Source organism: Echinops telfairi, unplaced genomic scaffold, assembly GCF_000313985.2.
Source record: "Echinops telfairi isolate 266 unplaced genomic scaffold, ASM31398v2 ScPeMD7_11;HRSCAF=52, whole genome shotgun sequence".
Lineage (NCBI taxonomy): Eukaryota > Metazoa > Chordata > Mammalia > Afrosoricida > Tenrecidae > Echinops > Echinops telfairi.
In genome coordinates, this window is record NW_022103908.1 from 13423099 (window position 1) to 13436384 (window position 13286).

Consider the following 13286-nt stretch of genomic DNA (forward strand, 5'->3'; position numbering starts at 1 on the left):
CCTGACCCCTTCGACACCTCGTGGTTGCATAGGATGGTGTGCTTCTTCCATGTGGGCTTTGTTGGAGAAGATACTTTCTTCTCTGTCAGTTTACCTTCCTCCTCTCTCGGACCTCACTGAGACTGGGTGTCTTCTGTCAGGGGTGGTGCCAGGTGGGCAATCTGACCCTAAGATCTGTGTGTTACTCACCAGGCTTCGCTGAACTTGGATGCATGGGACGCTGCCCTGACCTGTCTGTGACCTCCCTGCTTCCCCTTCACCTTTTGACATCATCAGCACGCAGCTCTGTGAGGCTGAAGAGAACTCTGGGTAGCACTGGACCTATGAACTTTAGCTAAACTGTGCTAGGGCACCTTCTTGATAGAAAGTTGCTTTTTTACTATTATTAAATACTTTTGTTAGGGGCTCATACTGCTCTTATCACATCTATATATTCATCCATTGTGTCAGATACATTTGTACATACATTGCCATCATCATTTTCAAAGCATTTTTTTCTACTTGAGCCCTTGATATCAGCTTCTCATTTTTCCCTCCCTCCCTCACCTTCCATCCCTCATGAACCCTTGATAAATTATACATTATTATTTTCATATCTTACATCATCCTCTGTCTCCCTTCACCCACTTTTCTGTTGTTCTTTCCCCTGGGAGGGAGTCATATGTCGATCCTTGTTATCGATTCCCCCTCTCTCTTCCCATGTCCCTCTTCTACTCCTGGTATCTCTATTCTCATTAGGTTCTGAGGGGGTTTTCTGTCCTGTATGGTTCCTGGCTATCAAAAGATATAACTTAAAGACTTGAAGATAAGCAAGCTGCCATCTAGCTGAGAAGTAACAAAGCCCACATGGAAGAAGCACACCAGCCTGTGTGATCATGAGATGTTGATGGAATCAGGTATCAGGCATTAAGGCCCAGAACAAAATCATACCAGTGTGAATGTGGGGAGGGGGAGCACAGAGTGGAGACCAAAACCCATCTGTAGAAAATTGGACATCCCTTTACAGAAGGGTCACAAGGAAGAGATGAGCCAGTCAGGGTGCAATATAGCACCGATGAAACATACAACTTTCCTCTAGTTATTTAATGCTTCCTCGCCCCACTTTCATGACCTCAGTTCTACTTTACAAATCTGACTAGACCAGACCATATGCACTGCTACAGAAAGTTGCTTTTTGTTAGAAAGTTCTTTCTTGAACATAGATGAGTGCCGTTGGTTTCTTTCTCTAGACACCCCAGCCCCAAACATCCATCCTTTCCAAGCACTCCAGTAGGCTGGTTCTATTTATGCTGCTCTTGCCTCCTAGCTCTCATTGCTGTTGGTGAGATAATGGATCTCTTACACCCCAAATGCCTTTGCACAAATGGAGTTTTTGCTTCCCAAACTTGTCGTAACCATTGTGAAAGACACTATTTCCCTGAGTCAAAAGTTACCACTTGCTCTTTACAATCCCTCTAACTTAATGCACTGGACTTTGAGGTTCATTCAGTTCTTCTTTCAATCAGTCATCCATTTGACACGCACAGGAGGGTAAGGACACAATGATGAATAAATCAGACAGAGCCCCTGTTTACATGCTCATTGGACTGGTGCAGATACTTATAAATACATGGTTATTGAGAAGACATGATAACATTGAAATTTACATATATAGGATACAATGACAAATGTATTTTTAACTGGAAAAAGATTGCTTATACTGAAACTCAAAGGTAAGAAACAAGGGTATATAGGTGATTGTAATCAGAAAAAAAATAAAATTAAAAGGAAAAGAGAATATGTCATCAAATACCCCCACTTAGTTTGTCCTGGCTGAATCTTGGACTTAATTCGTTCTGATTATAACATAATTATTCCTGTCCTCTAATGATTTACTCAGTAGTTAGCAGCTTAGACAGGATAAACAACATCAAATATAGGATCATTAACCTAAGGACAGTAAGAAAAACATAGGCTTTTATATAATGCTACTATCACTGGTAGACAAGTACCTTTATGTAAATTTTTTATTTGAGTGTAAAATGAAACAATGAGAGTTTACACATCAGAGAATTGTAAAGATTAAATACTTCACACATGTGAAGGATGTAGTATAGTGTTGGGCACAGTACTCAATAGAATTTGGGTTCTTTATTTACCACCATTGAGTAAGTTGGCATTTAACAGGCCTCAAAGTGGCCTAGCTGATGCTTGCCACATGAAATGTTATTTAAGGAACATTTCACCGAGGCTAAGCTATTTGTAGCAAACCTCCTCCACTTCGTGATAAAGATGTACATATAGAAACAATGTTAATTGTGTTCAATCACATCAGTATTGCTTTTCTCAAAAAAGAAGGATCTCACAAGAAGCTTTTGTCTCTGCAAGTGATTATAAATTTACATATTTAAATTATATAGGAAATAAGAGAGAATTTATTTTAGTGAGTACCTCATAATACTTAGAGGCATTTTTAGTGACACACTGGATAGTAAAATGGATTTCATATTCTTTTCTAAAAAAATAAAATTCCATGGGGTAACAAAATGAATTTTGAGGTGAATAAATTTAAAGTAAATATGGTGCTTACTATCTAGCAGGCACAAAGAATAAAGAAAAAAAAAACAATGTCTATGAAAAGGAATTCCACATGAAATCATTTAAAATCAAAGTTTACATTATAATTTGCTAAAAGAATAAACTGTAATGTATGATTTATTCTGAGCAATACGAGTGTGAGTATGAGTAGTACTTAACATTTCTAGTCTTTAGTTTCATAAAGACTACGTGGTTCTACACTCTTTAGCTCATTATTTACGATGTGAGCTTGCAAACTAGTTTCTACGAAATTAAATAAATTTTCCAAGTACTTGTAATTAATTAGAACATTGAAATCTTAAGTGTAAAGCATGACTAATATGCTTCAACAGTTGAACAATTTAATAAAACATGACCCACTGCATTTGGATGAACATGCAAATATGTCTAATAACATAACCAGACTTGAAGACCATTATGCTTGAAGAGTTCTGTCATTACCACTTGTTGTAATAGGAAACCTTTTCGCCTCTACCAATTTAAGTAAGAACTTTAAAAAAATGCATTTATTACATGTATTTTTTTCTACATGCATTTTACATATACTACCTATACTGGTTCTCACACATAATCAAATAGTAAAAAGTAGAAATGTGTATAATAAAATGTACACGACCATTTAAAGAGTAGAACAACATAAATAAAGAAAACCATAAATGCCATTATTTTCTGAAATGGTTGAAAGTATAAAAAATGCATTCCTCTCGTTGTGTTGTAAGTATAAGATACATTAACTCACAATCTGTATCAAATAATTCAGGCTCCAAAGCATAAAGCCTTCAAATGATTTCAGTACATGGATGTGCTTTACCCGCTTCCAACCTTCTTTTTGAATTTCTTTTTTCTTTCATGCTTTACTCAGACGTTTTAAAATCAATTTATTTCAAGGTGTTAGTGACATTGTACAAGCTTTTCTTTAATTTCATTTTTGTACATGAATAAATACATGCCTTTCCATATCCCTGTTCTTAAAGAAAATGTCCTCAAGGACATTCACAGGTTTCAATATGAGAGTTTTAAAAGTGCATGGAAAAATGAAATTGAAAGACAATGTAATTTTTCCCACAAAGCATTTAAGATGGACTCAGACATAGAAATAAAGCGATTTTCTATAGTCAAAGCCAAAACGTGAACACATAAAGGTTGTCTGGAATCTTAAGTACTGTATTATCAGTTCAGAATTTAGATTTAGCTTTCTTTCCAATATTTAATCGAAGGGACCATTTTGTGGGACTGGATATAGATTTTTACAGGTTAATATTCTCAATAAAAAGGAAAGGCAATAGTTGATCAGGAAAGGATATGAAGAAATTAAACAGAAGCAAATTGTACAATTAAAAAAATTGTTTCAACTCTGACCAGATTACCATTAATGTCTTTATATTCAAACTTTTTTGGATTTCCTAAATTGAAAATATTGCCCTATGAAGCAATTTTTGAGTTATCAAAAACTGAATAAAAGAAATAAATTATTTGAATGATGCCAAGTAGTGGAGACTGCCGATGAATAAAAATAAACGGGCTGAATAGCATCTACATTCAGTTGAGCTCAAATGATTCCTCAAGATGTTCTTCATATGACTTTCCATTGCTATCACCAATTAATCATTAATTAGACATTAATCCTCGAAGATTTTGTGCCACTTTATCAATCCCTTATCGCTATGCCTTAACAAGGCCTCAGCAAAGAAATCATTTGTTATTTTGAAGAAAAGTTTCAGGAGGCCAAATGTAATAGTAGTACAGTTGCTTTTAAAACACCATGTAGTTTTTTAGAGAATTAATTGCTTGCTCGACTCTCAAAACCATCCCTTAATCACTGAACGACAACGCCACTGTCTACTCTCAAACTTTAGCCCTACTTTTTCAGTGTCTGGTGCTGTTGGGTCTATCATGACTCATAGTGAACGCAAAGAACAGAGCAGAATTGTCTCACCGTGTTTCCAAGGAGTCATTGCAGGGAATGGCCATGGGAGCCACAGCAGACCTGCTCTGGCTTCCCTATTGTCCTGAGGCAGGGGCCAGACAGGCTTCCATGCTACACCTATCCATACGCATTCTGACACCAACCCTTCCTAGTCTTAGTTTGATAACTCATTGCAATGGCCACACCAATCTCAGAAACAGCCCTCACAATTAAAGGGGTCTATTCAGGAAGTTAGTAGACACGGTGGTACAGTGGTTACACATTTGGCTGTGATGAGCTGCTTCATGGGAGCAGCTACCTACTCCCATAGAGTTCCAGTCTCAGAAACTCACAGAGGCAATTCTACCCCGTCCTTAGTGTTGTAGGGCTTGGGGGCAGTGCCTTTCGTTTAGTTTAGTTTTTAGGGAATCGAATTGATTATTACTAGTCAGGATCAACAAACAGTAAGATACAGTCATTGACCCACAGTAGCACTTCTGCTCCTCCAGCAGCCCAGTGGATTTTTGATCCTCAGCCTCTCTGCACATGGTCGCCAACTTTCTCTCTGAGCCTTAGTTTCTCACTCATATGATCTCTTGGAATTTGCTTCCAAGAGTCAGGAAGCTAGCCCACCTGTTGCTGTCTTACCTCCCCCATAGCCTTGGGCCAGATGAGGATCAGGTACATCATAGTGTTGGATATGGTTCTCTGAGCCTGTGTACCGCAGTCTCTGGTGGACTGGTCTTGGCAGCATCCAGCACTAAGACAGACATATTGGGTGTGATCCTCCAAGGTCTGTGGGTTTCTCTCTCTGCTGCTGCTTCAATAATAGCTCATCTGTATAGCCAGGGACTTGGTGGGGATGGGGGCATGGAGCGCTGGGGGGTTGGTAATTAAAAATTGACTCATCCCCTCCATTAATCTTATTCATGCCCTATTCACATACTCCCACCCAAACATTGGGTGGGATTTAGAAAGAGACTTGGATAGAACAGCTATAATAAGACATCTCATTCCACCACAGGTAATCTCTATAAAAGCAAAAGGCCACATCTCTATCCCACAGAGTATGGTTGGGTAAGTTTGAACCACAGACCTTTCAGTTAGAAGCCAAGGACTGACCAGTGCATCGTCGGGACTCCTTAAAGTATGTCTAGACTTCAATAAATTCCAATCCCTCATTTTGCAATAAGACTCCAAGACCCAAAGAATTCACTAGCATTTAAATAAAATCCATTTTGTTTACAGCTGTATTGAAAGAGAATCCACATAGTTCTAAATAATGCAATCAATGACATAATTTGGGTAATGTAATTAGAAACAAGAATCGTAGTGTTCACACCATGCATTTATTTTTGTACATATACCTGCTTAAATGAATTCACATTAAAGGGCACTTTGGAACTGGTATCAGGTTTAAGAAAACAGAACACTTTTTAAAAAGAGATTACTAGATTCTTTTTAATTATGAACATTTCCAAAGGGAATATCCTAAATTATTTCTAGTGGTTTTTCAAGAAAGCAAATGAGACAGTAGTACCATGAAGAAGCAATAAATAGTCGGGAAGTTTGATATCCAATGATAGGTACTAGATCTGAGATAACTTTTGGAAAAACGAAAATATTTAAGTCTCAAAAGTATTTCTTGCCCCTACAAATGCTATATATTTGACAAGCCAATGATTACATGCAAAATTAGTAGATATATTTTAAAAGGTTGAAAGAGAAATCACTTGCAGTTGTACTTTACAATTTGAGTTGGTCTTATAGGAAGTTAAATATGTAGAGAAACAGATATTCAATTAAGAACAGAACATCAGAACAATATTTTTAGGTGAATTTTTAGAATTCAAATACTTAGAATTTGGGCAATTACTGTTAGTGGTCTGCGAAAGAAGGTTCTACAATGGTTTGTACCTGACAATGGTCCCTTGTAACCGGAGTCTGAGGACAGGAGCAGTGACAGAAGATTCAATCTTCATCTCTCACTGTGTTGCAATCTGCAGAGGACCAGGGTTTAGAAAGAAAGTGGACTTCCACCTTGTCTTAATGGTAGAGCAGTAACCCATGGCTCCTATATCATTTTCTGGACTTGGTCTCTCATATAAAGACCAAGCATTGTGCCATTTAACTATTATTAAACCTTCTTTCTAAGTCAGAAGTTAGGTGCGTGTTGCATCTTCTGACTTTCTCACATCTCGAAGCCAATTGAAGTTACATTTTCTTTCGTTACAGCATACACTTTGGAACAAAATTCATTTGGATAGGTTCTTGACAACATACTCGATGTAAGACGGAAGGATTTCTACATATGCATTGAGAGCCTGAAAGAGGCACACATATCAGTTTATTGTCAGAAATTGCAGTGGGGTGAATTATTTTATTTTTAAAACAGTTTTAAGACATAAGCCATATATCATATACAATTCAGTAGCACAATCATATCAAGAATTGTATCTTTACCACAATTAATTTTTGAACATTTTCTTCTTTCATGCACTCCCTGTTATTATCTATCCATTTCCCCCAACCTCCCCTGCTACACCCCTCCAGAAACCATTAATCCAGTTACTGTTTGTATAGATTCACCATTCTTGGATTTTGATACTGAAAACATACATAAACATAAAGCAAACCAACAAACAAGCAAACAAAAATTAACAACAATAAAAACTAGAGTAAAACCTCATTTGAAAAGAAAGAAAAATTTGAAAGCTAAAACAACTTTAAAATGATTCACAAGGAAGATTAAAGAATAAGGCATTCAATTTTAACCTGACATATGCCATAATGCATTTGTGCCATGAATTATTTAGAGCGACTCTTTTACCCAGAACTCCATAACTCCCATCAAAGGACCTTTCTCTGATGAATCTGGGTAAGAGAAGGTGGGGAAGACACTGATTGATTCAGCTGTGAGTGGTTGTTAAACAGCTGGGTATCAAGTGAGCCAGCTCAGAAGCAGGAAAGAAGGATTTCACGATCAGCAAAAGAGGACAGCTGGGAGGGGAGCATGCCCCTTGGACCTGGAGATTCCTGGTACAGGAGACAGTAACAGCAGAACAAGGATCCAGAGCCTGAGCCCGAGCAGTGGCCTACAGAGCAAAACAAGTCAAGCTGAATCATTTTGGACTGAAGGCTGATTTACGGAGCAGGGTGCCTCCAGGCGTTTAAGTAGGGGAGCTGAATTTGCTGAAGCAAGGAGCTGAAAATGAGTACCTCCAGGCTGGGGGTTAAGGTGGAGTGACATGCCCTTCGCCCATTTAGTAGCAGCCCTAAGTTGCTTAGTGCCAGTGCTCAAGCAGAGAGGAGCCCAGACCAACAGGCTGAGAGCCTGAGATACCCCGCCCTCAGACAGAGTAGAGAAGAAATGGTCTCTTCTGATAAACTCTATCCCGGGCATTTCTCACCTGAATTGTAACCTGTTAATTAACGTCTCTAATAAACCTCATAATCATAAGCCTAGCCTGTAATTTCTGTGTGGTCATTACAATAAATTATTCAACATAGCCACGGAAGTAGCTGACCATGGGAAGAATGGTTATTGTCAGAATAGGGGTAAGAAGCACAGAGGTTGGAGCCATGTCTGAAGCACATTTGTGGAAATCCACCTGGGGAATTGGAGTCGGTCAGATGGACCCCTCTATTGTTTCCTCAGAAATGTTCTAAATAGACATTATTAGAGGAGCTTGAAGTTTACAGAAAAATAGGGCAGAAAATACAGAGAATCCTCACATACCATTCAACTACCACAGACATTTTTTTCCTGCTATTGCTAAAATCTTAAACTCATCTTGAAATTGATGAGTCAATAATAATGCATTTTAATTTATTATAATTCATAGATTATGTTACAATTTACTCTCTGAGGATGAGATAAAAAAATCTGAGAACTTAAAAATAACCAACATTAAGATAATATTATACACTTAGAATAAAAAATCCAAAGTGGTTATAATAATGTTTCTGAAAATATGAAACAATAAACTTCCTTGCATCACTAGTAGAATGCAAAATGGTGCATCCACTTTCAAAGATAGAAAGACAATAAAAATCACATACTTTTTATACAATATAGCAATCATGTTCCTAGGTATTTACCAAAATAATTTGGAAATATAGGAGTATGTCCATATAAATTTGTATATGAAGATTTGTAGCTTTTTTTATAATTAAAAAATCACAGTAGCCAAGATATATTTGTCAACAGGACAATGTATCAATATAAACAGAAGAAACAAACACATTTAAATAAAAAACAAAAATAAACTGTTAGACATCCATAAAGGGAAAGTACTATTTTGCAAGGATGAAATGAGTACTAAATCACAAAAAGCACATGCAGGAACTTTACAAGAATATTGCCAAGTGAAAGATGTCAGTTTGAAAATGCTCTAACTCCATATGTTTCCTCCTATATAACATTCAGGAAGACGTGCCAGAGGGACCGATCAGAACACTCCTAAAGGCCAACGATCCTTGAACTAACTACAAGCTTTTCTTTCTTGTTGTGTTTTAATTTGTTCTTTGTCAGTGGTTTGTTGTTGTTGGTGTTTTGTTGTACATTGTTGCTTGGTTTTGCTCTGTCTTGTTTTTGTGCATGCTATTATCTCCGCAGATCTGTCTAAATAAGATAGGCTGAATGAACAATCTGGAGGAGAAAACAACGGGACCAACAGTTCTGGGGGGACATGGGAGAGGGGGAGGTGGGGGGAAAGGAAGTGGTGTTTACAAACCCAGGGACAAGAGAACAACAAGTGATGTAAATTGGTGGTGAGGTGGGTGTGGGAGGCCTGGTAGGGCATGATCAAGGGTAATGTAACAAAGAGGAATTGCTTAAACCCTGGTGGGGACTGAGCATGATAGTGGGACAGGAGGCAAGTCAAAGGAAATAGAGGAAAGAACTGGGAGGCAAAGGGCATTTATAGAGGTCTAGATAAAGACATGCACATATGCAAATATATTTATATATGAGGATGGGGAAATAGATCTATGTGCCTAAAATTATAAGTTTAGTATTAAGGTAGCAGAAGGACATTGGGCCTCCACTCAAGTACTCCCTCAATGCAATACTTTATTCTATTAAATTGGCATTCTATGATGCTCACCTTCCTGATACAACTGCTGAAGTCAAAGCGGGTGAATAAGCAAATGTGGTGAAGAAAGCTGATGGTGCCCCGCTATCAAAATATATAGCGTCTGGGGTCTTAAAAGCTTGAAGGTAAACAAGCAGCCATCTAGCTCAGAAGCAACAAAGCCCACATGGAAAAACATATCAGCCTGTGTGATCACGAGGTGTCGAAGGGTTCAGGTATAAGGCATCATCAGAACAAAAAATCTTACCATAGTGAATGATGGGGGGAGTGCGGAGTGGAGACCCAAAGCCCATTTGTAGGCCACTGGAGGTCCCCTTACAGAGGAGTCTCAGGGAGGAGACAAGCCAGTCAGGGTGTGATGTAGCAACGATGAAAACTACAACTTTCCTCTGGTTCCTAAAAGCTTCCTCCCTGCCCCCACTATCACGATCCGAATTCTACCTTGCAAGTCTGGCTAGACCAGAGGATGTACACTGGTACAGATAGGAACTGGAAACACAGGGAATCCAGGGCGGATGATCCCTTCAGTACCAGTGGGGTGAGTGGTGATACTGGGAGGGTAGAGGGAGAGTGGGTTGGAAAGAGGGAACCGATTATAAGGAACTATATGTGACCTTCTGCCTGGGGGATGGACAACAGAAAAGTGAGTGAAGGGAGACGTTGGACAGGGCAAGATATGACAAAATAATAATTTATATATTATCAAGGGCTCATGAGGAAGGGGGGAGCGGGGAGGGAGGGGAAAAATGAGGACCTAATGCCGGGGGCTTAAGTGGAGAGGAAATGTTTTGAGAATGATGAGGGCAATGAATGTACAAATGTGCTTTACACAATTGATGTATGTATGGATTGTGATAAGAGTTGTATGAGCCCCTAATAAAACGATTAAAAAGAACAACAACAGAACTATCCTGTTTGATACTAAAATGGCAGAATGGACACATTATTGACACTTATCAAAATTATTTCAAATATATCATTACAACTTTATCTTATAACTTAATAAAATGTTATTACATAATACAATTTAAAATTGAAACTATGTTTAGTTAACTTTGCTTTTAAATTTTTGCACTCAAGTACGTCAATTTTGCTTATGGACTAAAAGTAGAAAACTTTCATTGAATACTAATATCCTATTTTTTCTGTATGTAATTTCTTGACTATAAATTTCTAATGCAAATATTTAGTAAAAATATTATTGTGTAAGGACTCTGGGGTGTAAAGATTAAAAAAATTAAAAACAAGATATTATGCAAATTTAATTATTTAGAATTTATGACACTATTCATTTGAAAACCAAAAAACTAACTTAAATTAAAAGCCATTCCAAGCAATTTCACTTAAAGTATGTTGTTGTTTGGTATTTTTCTGATATTACTGGTTAGTTATATTATTAACAAAATTATAGAGTAAATAATATTACCTGAAGAATGAATTCAAAAGATATATGGGAGCACACACAATAAAAGGAATAAGGAATATCTTGATAAGACTATTTAAGCCATATCATTGTTGTATGCACAGAATCAAGCTGATGCCATAATTTGCATATTAATAAACTAATAAATTTTTAATTAGACCTATTGTCCCCTCATGTGAAGATGCTATGAAGCCCTGTATAAGCAAAGTAGCATCTCAAATTTGAATTGGGTTAGGCTTCTTTATAAACATAAATTGATTATACAATTTTTGTGGCTTTCTTAAAATACATGACATTAAATTTGTATGAAAAAATGAATATGTGTAGAGTTTCTTCTAAATTTGAATAAGTAATTTATTTATAACAATTATAGAAACAAAAAATTCAGGCATGCATCTCCTTTTGTAAAATAAAAACTTCTGTGTGAACATGTGTGTAAGAAGACTGACTTTCTAATAATGTGAGGATTACCTCTAATTCTACAGTTTCCTGGGCACACTCTGGAAGATTCTCAGTGAGAGATGAGTTTGTGAATGCCATGCTAGATTCTGCAGATTAACTCAGTCCCACTCAAGCATGTGTTCCTCTTATATCTATATTACTGAGGCTGAACTTAAAAAAATAAAAGTTGTACCGTCGTTCTTTCAGAGCCAATACTCACCATGTGATCTAGGTCAAGTCAAGAGTCTTGCCTCCACGGAGACTCAGAGGCAGCAGTAACTGAAGTGATGTGGAAGCTGACGTTGGAAGATAGGTTATAAGGCTCTTCCCCTTCTGTCGCTGGGGCAGGATCAGAGGCAGCGTTATTGGGTCGTTTCCACCAGGACGCTCTCAGTTAGAGCTGCTCACTTGTCCTACTGCCCCGTCTACTCTGTGCCATGCTCTTACCAAGCCATGATGCAGAGTTTCACCTGCCAGGACATTTTTCTAATTCAAATACATTTGCTCTGCTCCCTTGTCCGGCTCTCCTCACTACATGTAACATGGGACTCAAACGTGTTTCTTGCCGGTTCTCTTGGGCTTCTGTGCACTGTTAGGTAAACTGATACACTGTAGGAGATCCTCTCTGTTTGAAATGACTCTTTGGAGTCTGTGGTCTTCAGCAAAGTCTCAATGAAATAAAGCTCTTGCTCTTTTACTCTCTTGCTTAGTAATTCTAAGGGGAATCAAGTTGCCTTTTCTTTTCATCTTTGTTATTCTTATTTACCTACTAGCAATATCTAAACTGAGGGGGATGTCTAAATGTCTACAAAGTGGAAGTGATTAATTCTTTTGGTACTAATTATCTTGTGTCCCTGGGAAGTGCAACATCATTGTCCAAATGTTTAAATCTCATATTCCCACCTTCCCCGTTAAATTATCTTATTTTTCTAACTAAAATTAAGCACTAACTCCTGCTTATGTCAAAACAAATGAAGTCTAACTCGCCTTAGGAAATACTTCCTCTGAGAGATAAAACATTTAAACAGCTTCTTTTTCTAAGTTTGTGCATAAAATCTATGCTAATAAATTGCTTACTCATCAAGACTACTTCAAGATTCTTGTCTAACATCCTCCACCCCCCTTACAGAGCTACTGTATCATAAACTGTTTCCCATCTAAGAAGTTCCTCACCATTTAACGTGTGCATGTGCCTTAGCCACCAAATTAAAGATATCATTTATTTCTTTTTAAATGTATTACTAATTGGGGATTAACCCATCTATCATATATTTCCATAGTTAAATCACATCAAGCAGAATTGTACAATTGCTCACAATCAGTTTTCATACATTCTTTTTCTTCCTGGACTCCCTGACATTGTTCTTCCTTATACCCCTCCACTACCACCAACCTGCTCCCCATCCCTCAAAACCCTTTTGCTACTTGCTGTCCATATTTTGCATTTAAAGATATATTTTAAATTAAATTTAAAATATCATGGGGAAAAATGATCTGAATAGTTAATACACTTATAAAATTTTTATTAAGACCTTGTTCCTCATTTATTTATTCTGTCCCAGAAGATGTAGTTTACATTCTTGAATACTTAGCAATAATGTATGTCATTCTATATATATTGTCTATAACTGCATATGCACAATGGACCTCTGCTGAACTCATACTTTCTATTTTTACCCAATAGTTTTACAGAAAAACATGCACATATCATATACTTCCATAGTTAAGTCATCTTTTAAAAGAGTTTTATATATCTCACCACCATCAGTTATAGTGCACCCTCCTTGATCCTGTATTCACTATTTGGTCCCTAATTCTCTTCAACTCCCCACCCCAATCCCTG